General features: G+C 40.6%; 1 long non-coding RNA gene across 1 annotated transcript in view; it reads left to right on the plus strand.

Moving 5' to 3' along the window:
- The window catches only part of LOC113633346 (uncharacterized), a 37,224-nt gene extending 27,600 nt beyond the window's left edge, over positions 1 to 9,624 (plus strand). Inside the window, exon 4 of the long non-coding RNA XR_003438152.1 lies at positions 8,796 to 9,624. This is a non-coding gene — a long non-coding RNA (uncharacterized LOC113633346). The remainder of the gene's footprint in view (positions 1 to 8,795) is intronic.
- The last annotated feature ends 652 nt before the right edge of the window (positions 9,625 to 10,276 follow it).

Here is a 10,276-nt window from a genome sequence, read left to right on the forward strand (position 1 = left end):
TCTCAAGTGCTCGTGGAACATTCGCCAGGATAGATCTTATCTTGGGTTACAAATCAAGCCTTGGTAAATTTAAGAAAATTGCAATCATATCAAGTACCTTTTCCAACCGCAACGCTATGAGACTAGACATCAACTACAGGAAAAAATGTGTAAAAAACACAAACACATGGAGGGTAAATAATACTCTACTTATTAGCCAAGAGATCAAAGAAATAATCAGAGGAAATCAAAAAATACCTATAAACAAATGACAGTGAAAACACAAAAACCCAAAACCTATGGGATGCAGCAAAAGCAGTTCTAAGAGGAAAGTTTATAGCAATAGAATCCTACTTTAAGAAACAAGAAACATCTCAAATAACCTAACCTTACACCTAAAGCAATTAGAGGAAGAACAAAAACACCCCAAAGGAAGCAGAAGGAAAGAAACCATTAAGATCAGATCAGAAATAAATGAAAAAGAAATGAAGAAAACAATAGCAAAGATCAATAAAACTAAAAGCTGGTCCTTTGAGAAGATAAACAAAAGTGATAAACCTTTAGCCAGACTCATGAAGAAAAAAAGGGAGAAAACTCAAATTAATAGAATTAGAAATGAAAAGTAACAACTGACACTGCAGAAATACAAAGGATCATGAGAGATTATTACAACCAACTATATGCCAATAAATTGGACAACCTGGAAGAAATGGACAAATTCTGAGAAAAGCACAACCTTCCGAGACTGAACCAGGAAGAAATAGAAAATATATACAGACCAATCACAAGCACTGAAAGTGAAACTGTGATTAAAAATCTTCCAACAAACAAAAGCCCAGGACCAGATGGCTTCACAGGCGGATTCTATTAAACATTTAGAGAAGAGCTAACACCTATCCTTCTCAAACTCTTCCAAAATATAGCAGAGGGAGGAATGCTTCCAAACTCATTCTATGAGGCCACCATCACCCTGTTACCAAAACCAGACAAAGATATCACAAGGAAAGAAAACTACATGCCAATATCACTGAGGTACATAGATGCAAAAATCCTCAACACAATACTAGCAAACAGAATCCAACAGCACATTAAAAGGATCATACACCATGATGAAGTGGGGTTTATCCCAGGAACGCAAGGATTCTTCAATATACGCATATCAATCAACATGATACACCATATTAACAAATTGAAGGAGAAAAACCATATGATCATCTCAATAGATGCAGAGAAAGCTTTTGACAAAATTCAACACCCATTTAGGATAAAAACCCTCCAGAAAGTAGGCATAGAGGGAACTTTCCCGAACATAATAAAGGCCATTTGCAACAAACCCACAGCCAACATCGTCCTCAATGGTGAAAAACTGAAACCATTTCCACTAAGATCAGGAACAAGACAAGCTTGCCCACTCTCACCACTCTTATTCAACATAGTTTTGGAAGTTTTAGCCACAGCAATCAAATAAGAAAAAGAAATAAAAGGATTCGAAATCGGAGAAGTAAAGCTGTCACTGTTTGCAGATGACATGATACTATACATAGAGAATCCTAAAGATGCTACCAGAAAACTACTAGAGCTAATCAATGAATTTGGTAAATTAGCAGAAAACAAAATTAATGCATAGATATCTCTTGCATTCCCATACACTAATGATGAAAAATCTAAAAGAGAAATTAAGAAAACACTCCCATTAACCTTTGCAACAAAAAGAATAAAATATCTAGGAATAAACCTACCTAAGGAGACAAAAGATCTGTATGCAGAAAATTATAAGACACTGATGAAAGAAATTAAAGATGATACAAATAAATGGAGAGGTATACCATGTTCTTGGATTGGAAGAATCAACATTGTGAAAATGACTTTACTACCCAAAGCAATCTACAGACTCAATGCAATCCCTATCAAACTACCACTGGCATTTTTCACAGAACTAGAACAAAAAATTTCACAATTTGTATGGAAACACAAAAGACCCTGAATAGCCAAGACTTCAGACTATACTACAAAGCTACAGTAATCAAGACAGTATGGTACTGGCACAAAAACAGAAAGATAGATCAATGGAACAGGTTAGAAAACCCAGAGATAAACTCATGCACATATGGTCACCTTATCTTTGATAAAGGAGGCAAGAATATACAATGGAGAAAAGACAGCCTCTTCAATAAGTGGTACTGGGAAACTGGACAGCTACCTGTAAAAGAATGAAATTAGAATACTCCCTAACACCATACACAAAAATAAACTCAAAATGGATTAAAGACCTAAATGTTATGGCCAGACACTGTCAAACTCTTAGAGGAAAACATAGGCAGAATATTCCATGACATAAATCACAGCAAGATCCTTTTTGACCCACCTTTTAGACAAATGGAAATAAAAACAAAAATAAATAAATGGGACCTAATGAAACTGTGCAAAGTTTTTGCACAGCAAAGGAAGCCATAAACAAGACCAAAAGACAACCCTCAGAATGGGAGAAATTATTTGCAAACGAAGCAACTGACAAAGGATTAATCTCCAAAATATACAAGCAGCTCATGCAGCTCAATATCAAAAAACAAACAACCCAATCCAAAAATGGGCAGAAGACCTAAATAGACGTTTCTCCAAAGAAGATATGCAGATTGCCAGCAAACACATGTAAGGATTCTCAACATCACTAATCATTAGAGAAATGCAAATCAAAACTACAATGAAGTATCAACTCACACCAGTCAGAATGGCCATCATCAAAAAATCTACAAACAATAAATGCTGGAGAGGGTGTGGAGAAAAGGGAACCCTCTTGCACTGTTGGTGGGAATGTAAGTTGATACAGCCACTATGGTGAACAGTATGGAAGTTCCCTAAAAAACTAAAAATAGAACTACCATATGACCCAGCAATCCCAGGGCATATACCCTGAGAAAACCATAATTCAAAAAGAATCATGTACCACAACGTTCATTGCAGTTCTATTTACAATAGCCAGGACACAGAAGCAACCTAAGTGTCCATCGACAGATGAATGGATAAAGAAGATGTGGTACATATGTACATGGAATATTACTCAGCCATAAAAAGAAACGAAATTCAGTTATTTGTAGTGAGGTGGATGGACCTAGAATCTGTCATACAGAGTGAAGTAAGTCAGAAAGAGGAAAACAGATACCGTATGCTAACATATATATATATGTGTATATATATAAATTATATTTATAAATATATATATATATATAAAATCAAAAAAAAAAAAGGTTCTGGTAAACCTAGGGGCAGGACAGGAATAAAGACACAGACGTATAGAATGGACTTGAGGACACAGGGAGGGGGAAGGGTAAGCTGGGATGAAGTGAGAGAGTAGCATGGACATATATACACTACCAAATGTAAAATACCTAGTGGGAAGCAGCTGCATAGCACAGGGAGGTCAGCTCGGTGCTCTGCGACCACCTAGACGGGTGGGATAAGGAGGGTGAGAGGGAGATGCAAGAGCGAGGGGATATGGGGATATATATATATACGTATAGCTGATTCACTTTGTTATACAGCAGAAACTAACACAACATTGTAAAGCAATTATACTCCAATAAAGATGTTAGAAAAGAAAGAGTGACTGGACTATATCCAGCAGTCACACCACAAACACAAACACAGACACAGTTAAACATGTATCTTACATGTTCATATCACCTCACAGTTAGCAAGAAATTCAAAATATCCTTCAAATACGCACCTGACTCATAGCTAATACATATGTATATTTATTTATTATTGAATAAATCAATGAAATATATTATTTTCAACAGATCTAATTTTTTTCTTATTCCCAATAATTAGATTTCTTTATAGATTTATTTTTTTATTATGGAAAAATATACATAATTTACCATTTTAGCCATTTTAAAGTGGCATTAAGTATATTCATGATGTTGCACAACCACCATTACTATCCAGTTCCATTTTCATTAATCCAAATGGACAACCCATACTACAAATTTGTGTTTTTTTTTTTTTTAACATCTTTATTGGGGTACAATTGCTTTACAATGGTGTGTACAAATTTGTTTTTAAAGTGACAGACTTGTGTGCAAAGATTTGTGAAAGATAATTGGTACATAAGAGCTATTAAATGCAAAATAAATAAATAAAGAGATATTAAATGGTGTAACAATTTTCCTATTAAGAAAGAATAAAGGATAAAGAAACAAACTTCAGTGTGATTCTATCTACAGAAACATAGTGAAATACATGGAGTTACACAGAATTGGCACACAGTGTGTAGTTAATCCAAATATAGGACCTGGATATTTACGGAAATAACTTCCTGTTCACCACCTTGATGATCAAATTGGCCAGGAAGTCGACCAATTCTTCACTTCACTTTGACTATACAGATGTGAATGCCCTGATAGCACAGCCTTCTTCCTTCTCCAATGGGGAAACAGCCATTTTCAATTCTCAGATCTTGCCAATGAAACCAAAACAAATTCCTGAAGAGTTTTGAGCGAGCATAATTTCAGTCACAATTGGCCTATTAGTGGCAAGTGGGAGGTCCAGTCCTGGGTCTGCCGTTCACTAGCTGCGCGGAGGCAGAACCCACCAACCAGGCCTGCCTTATCTGTAAAACGTCAGGGCTGGACTTTGAGCCCTAAAGCCCCCTGTGACACTAGCCTCTGTCCAAAAACCTCCAAAGCTTTCACTGAAAAACTCTCTCAGTCTAAAGACAGCAAATATCTAAACACACAGTATTTACCCTTCTGATGAAATGGACAGTGTGGAATTTGACCCTTTTGACAAATCATGGATATGAAAGCCAACATTCTGTGAGTGTACAGACAGTGGAGAAACAAGTAAGCCAGATTCACTGACCAACGTACTTTTTAATGGGTATTTTAATGACGTGAAGAACCTAGTTCTGAGCTTTTATCTGCAGCACAGTTCTCCCCATGGTGCTGGGAGACTGGCACTGATCCATCCTCACCTGGTCTCCTTGGTAACCAAGGGCCTAGATCTGTGAGACGTCTGCAGGACATCTGGCCAGGATTAAAATGCAGCCGACCACGATAAGAGATCAAGCCCAGAGCCCTGGCTTTTGAAGACCCCCTGCTAAGTAAAGACTCAGCAGCCTCGGGCTGGGATGTGGAGTGCCCAGAACGTAGGCTCTGGAATCAGACTGCTTGGGACTAAATACCAACCTGTCTCTCGCTAATGGTGGAACTTTGGGCAAGTTTTAATTTGCCTCTCTGAGTCTCAATTCCCTCACTTGTAAAAGGAGTTTACTAAAGTACCTTCTTCATGTAGTTGTTGTCAGGATGAAGTGCATTTAAAGACTGAAAGTACTTAGAGCAAGGGTTCAGCATGAAGTAGCCAGCAGTAGTAACAATGAGATGATTATGTAACACCAATAAGAAAAATAGAGCTTTCTTGAGATGACCGCATGCAGCATTGTTTTTGGGAGATCCTAGCAAAGGTGCTGGGACTATAAAAACAGAGCTGGAAAAGCCTCTGCTCTGTTCCTTAACAGGTACGCAAGGTTAGACTAGCATGGCAGGGATTTGAACAGCAGGAGAAGATTGTGAAGCTTGAAATCGATGATTTTGGCATCAGACAGATCTGAGTTGGGATCCTACTTCTGCAGATTACTAGCCGTGTGAACTCCAGGAACTCAATCTGTCTGAGATTTACTTTCCTCAAATGCACAATGGGCAGAACCTACCTCAGAGGGTGCGTTGATGATTAAATGGATGATGTATGAAAAGTGCTCAGCACACTTTCCAGAACATAGCAAGTGCTCAATAAATATTAATGACTGTTATTACCAGGTCCCATCCTGCTCCATCTGGCCCAGTGTTGTCCCATATCCCTAAGTTTATACACTTGTTCATTCATTCCATCTGTCAAACATTTACCAGGACTAGCTTTGTGTCTATTACCAAACCTGACACCAAGAATTCAAAAATGATTATGAGGCGATGTTCATGCTCCTAAATATCTAAGCAGCATAAATATCCTCCTAAATATCCTAATGTCCTAGTTTAGTCTGAAAATGAATCCTAGATCCACCAAGTAACAGGAGAGCCACCTTTGGAGCACCCCGTGCACAGGTGTGAGATTACAGAGGAGGACCCAGGTGGGGGATGAGTCTGGTCAGGACTAAAGGAAGCTCCTAGAGGGTCTTGAGGGCTGAGGAGAGGTCTAGGGGTTAGGTACAGGCCTGTCTCAGATGGTCGTCATCCTAGATCTGCCCCCATGAGTTCATACGACCTTGGTTAAGTTACTTCATCCCTCCCTGCCTCAGTTTCCTCAGCTGTAAAATGGTGCAATGATAATACTTGCAGAATTAAATGAGTTAAAACCCAGTGAAGCATGTGGCTTATAGTGAAAGCTATTGTTATGGCGTGGGTAAGAGAAAGGGAGAATTTTTCAGGCACATAAGATATCAGGGGTTTTGCTTTTTGTTGTTTTGTTTTGAAACTAGACATTACCCCGTGGAATGCCACCACTGAACCCCTTGAATTCTAGGAAGATGGACCCTCTTAGTTTACCCCCAGAAGAACCCAATCTTCCTTGTGGCTTATCTGAAACACATGGGGCTCCTAAGGGCCTGCATAGATACTTATTTACTTGCCCTGGGGGCCACTTTTCAGCAAGGGCTGGCTTATTATGTGGGCACCTGGAAGGCCCTTCTCCTTGGTCACCTACCCTCCCACCATCCACTTTCATTTCCCCAGGGTCCTGGCTTCATCCTGACATTGGCCCTGAGCTGCAGCTAGTAAATGTCATCTCTCAGGGCTTCCCACAAATCCGTGACTGAGGTCCTATTTGCCTGTGTTTTAAAATTCTTCAGAGAGGGCACCCACTGCATAAGCCAGCCTCTTTCCAGCTAAAACCAATCACTTCCCATAGAATAATTTGTATTTTATACTAAAGACCCCTTCCCTGCTAAGGTAGAACAGGGAGGGACAATGGGGGTGAACAGTGTTGACCCTACATAAAATATATCATAAAAGTCCCTACTCAATTCCCCACACTGAAGGCTGGCATGGAGCACATTTCGTGGCTTGCCTTATTTATAAGCTCACCCAACGCCAAGCTTAAGCCCCTGAGGTCTAATTTAGGAGGGTTAAGTGTTTAGTGGAGGCTTTGCATTGCTGAAGAGCAGCTGGATAGAAGCGTCACCCTCTGCCCAGCTCAGGATTCTGATTCCAGCAGCATCCCAAATCCTATCATCCCAGTGACTCAGTGAGCAGCCAGGCTCTGTGAGTCCCCACAAAGCTGGCCACTGGATGCGTTTGTGTGCTCGGAAGAGTTCGGAAGCAGTTCGGAAGAGCTCTTTTATAGTTTGATGGTCTGGAAACAACTAAGACTGTCTTCACATTCTGTGTTGTTGGCTCATTTCTGTTTGGGAAGAGGAGATGGTGCTAGGGCTTCCCTTGCCCTTGACGGTGCTGAAGGAGTCTTATGGACTCATCCTTTCCCTCACAGATGGGTAAGGACCAGTAGTTTAGAATCCCTTAATCAGCAAGCAACATTTCTTGAACAACTAATGTAAACACTACAAATGGCTTGGTCCAGTGAGGGAGAGAGGTGAGGAGAACACCAATCACAGTAAAATGGGAAAAGACCAGAGGAGAAAGCTACACGAGAGGCCATGAGAGAGAAGAGAGCCAGAAGTAGCTTCCCAAAACAAGAACAAGTTGAGTCTCAAAAGAAGGGCATCATTCACAGAACACCTGTCCTGGGTACTTTACTTACCTCATTTCAATTAATTCTCTCACCAGAGTCACAGAGCTAACAGGTATCGAAACTGGGGTTTGAATTAGATTGGTTTATACCCAAACCCATTCGACTTCATCCCACTGCTGAGAAACCAGGCAGGCCTGGGCAGGTGGGTTGCAGGATGGGATCTCAGGCCAAGGGAATCACCTCCCCAGCAGAGGGAAACCTCTGTGGACTCAAGTCAGACAGAAAAGGCCCGTGTCTGAGGCAGGCACATGGCGTTGTTTGTTGCTGGGCCCTGAAGTGGCCTTAGAATCTTTCCCAGTCTCACACTCCAGGACCACCGTGGATGGGATTTGAAACCTATTTGCCACATAGAAGAAGAAAATGGATCTGAAAGAGCCAGAGGCGTTCTAAAGGAACCTCACGGAGCCAGAGCTTCAGGAAGGATGATTTGAATTTTCTCAAGTTTTCGGTTGCCTTAAGGGGAAAAAGTTATTGACCTGAAAATTCCACTGCTAAAAAGCTGAGGCTAATGCTTGCCTAAGGAAAAGGGCCTGAGGTCAGGTAAACACTTGTTGACTACCCCAAATTCAGACTCCAGAATGGTACTGAAAGCTTACTAAAAAGTGCCCCAAATTGGGCCTTGGCATAGAAAACGTAACAGCTGAACAGATTCACACAAGCTGCTTACTTTGCTTTCCCTAATTAAAGCACTCTTCAGTTAAGGAGAAATGTTAAAGGCTACCCAACTTTGGTCGAAACATATATGTTAGGCTAAACTAACCTGAAACATCACTCTGACTCAGCCAGACTTTGATTTAAAACCTGCCTCGCTTTCTACCTCAAGTTTTTGAGCACTTGGCTGATGTCTGAGGCCCAAATAAGGTTAACCTCCACATCCCATTAAGAGGAAGAACTATTTCTCAGGTAGGTTATTTTTTTTTTTTTCTGGCTGCAATATATTTGTAATATTCTTCCAAGGGCTCCTGTGGACTTAAATATATGACGTTCAAAACATAATAGGTAAATGAATTTCTATCCATTTCACCGAGGGAGTTTTCTCCTCCATTTGTAATCAATTTTTTATGATTTTCTTCTTGCAGGAAACAGAAGTAGAGGTGCATTTGGGCCACATGCATAACTCTGGGATCAGCTTTCTGTGATGAAACTGGAAGCAAATCCCAGGTGAGAGACCCAGCTGTTTCAGATGAACATGGCAAAGCCCCATGCTCCTGACCAAGTTGTCACACACAGAGCAACTTGGATGAGATGAGAGCCATACAACATTGTTGCCTGGGTAACCATCCATCCACTGAGCCAGCCCTGAGTCATAAATGGCGTGGAGAGGAGGTCTGCCAGGATAGAAGGCAGTGCAAACTCCTCTCGTCCTTCCCCGTCTCCAGATATGGCCTAAGGATGCCATACAAGGTTAATAGAAACCTAATAGATCCCTAAAGACCTAAAGACCTGTCTTTCCCTAACCCTCATTCAAAGGTTCCTGGACCTCCATTAGTCTAATCACAAAAGTTTCCCAGATTCTCATCAGTGCTTAGCACATTACCAATGCTAAGCAACACTGCTCAAAATGCCAGTCCCTGACTGGTGCTACATCGTTCACATGCTGGCACCTGGCTCCCAGCCTGCATTTTGAGTAAGACTAAATTAGAGAACCAACTCCTTAGGACCAATATGGCAGCCCATCAGAGCTCACACACTTACCTGTGGGGATGGGAAAACCTACCATACGGTTCTGCTTTCATGTATTCTGTCACATCTAAGATGCTGCACACACATTTAGAGAGAAAAATTAACATGCCTTCACTGAGCAACCAGTTCCAATTCTCTAAAAACACTCCTAGGTATATTCCCCAAAGAATTGAAAATAGGTATTCAAACAAAAACTTGTACACAGATATTTATAGCAGCACTATTCACCATAGCCAAAAGGTCGAAACAGCCCAAATGTCCATTGATGGATGAATGGATAAACATAATGTGGTATATCCATATAATGGAATATTATTCAGCCATAAAAAGGAATGAAGTACTGATATATATTATGACATGGATAAACCTTGAAAACATTATATTAAGTGAAAAGCCAGGCACAAAATGTCACATGCTGTATGATTTCATTTATATGAAATATCCAGAAAGGTAAATACATAGAGATAGAAAGTAGACCAGTGGTTGCTAGGGACTGGGGGGGATGGAGAAGTGTGAGGAGGCTGCTTTACAGGTGTAGGGTTTCCTTTTGGGATGATGAAATGTTCTGGAACTACATAGAAGTGATGCTTGCACAACATTGTGAATGTACTTAAAGCCATTGAATTGTATACTTTAAAAATAGTCAATTTTAGGGAGTTACCTGGCGGTCCAGTGGTTAGGACTATACACATCCACTGCAGGGGGCATGGGTTCGATCCCTGGTAGGGGAACTAAGATCCCACACGCCGCAGAGCCAAAACAAAAAAGGTTAATTCTATGTTAAGTGAATTTTACCTCAATTAAAAAAGAACAGGGCTTCCCTGGTGGCGCAGTGGTTGAGAGTCCGCCTGCCGATGCAGGGGACATGGGTTCGTGC

Source organism: Aethalodelphis obliquidens, unplaced genomic scaffold (assembly GCF_003676395.1).
Source record: "Aethalodelphis obliquidens isolate GAN/ISIS:26980383/991018 unplaced genomic scaffold, ASM367639v1 scaffold39, whole genome shotgun sequence".
NCBI lineage: Eukaryota > Metazoa > Chordata > Mammalia > Artiodactyla > Delphinidae > Aethalodelphis > Aethalodelphis obliquidens.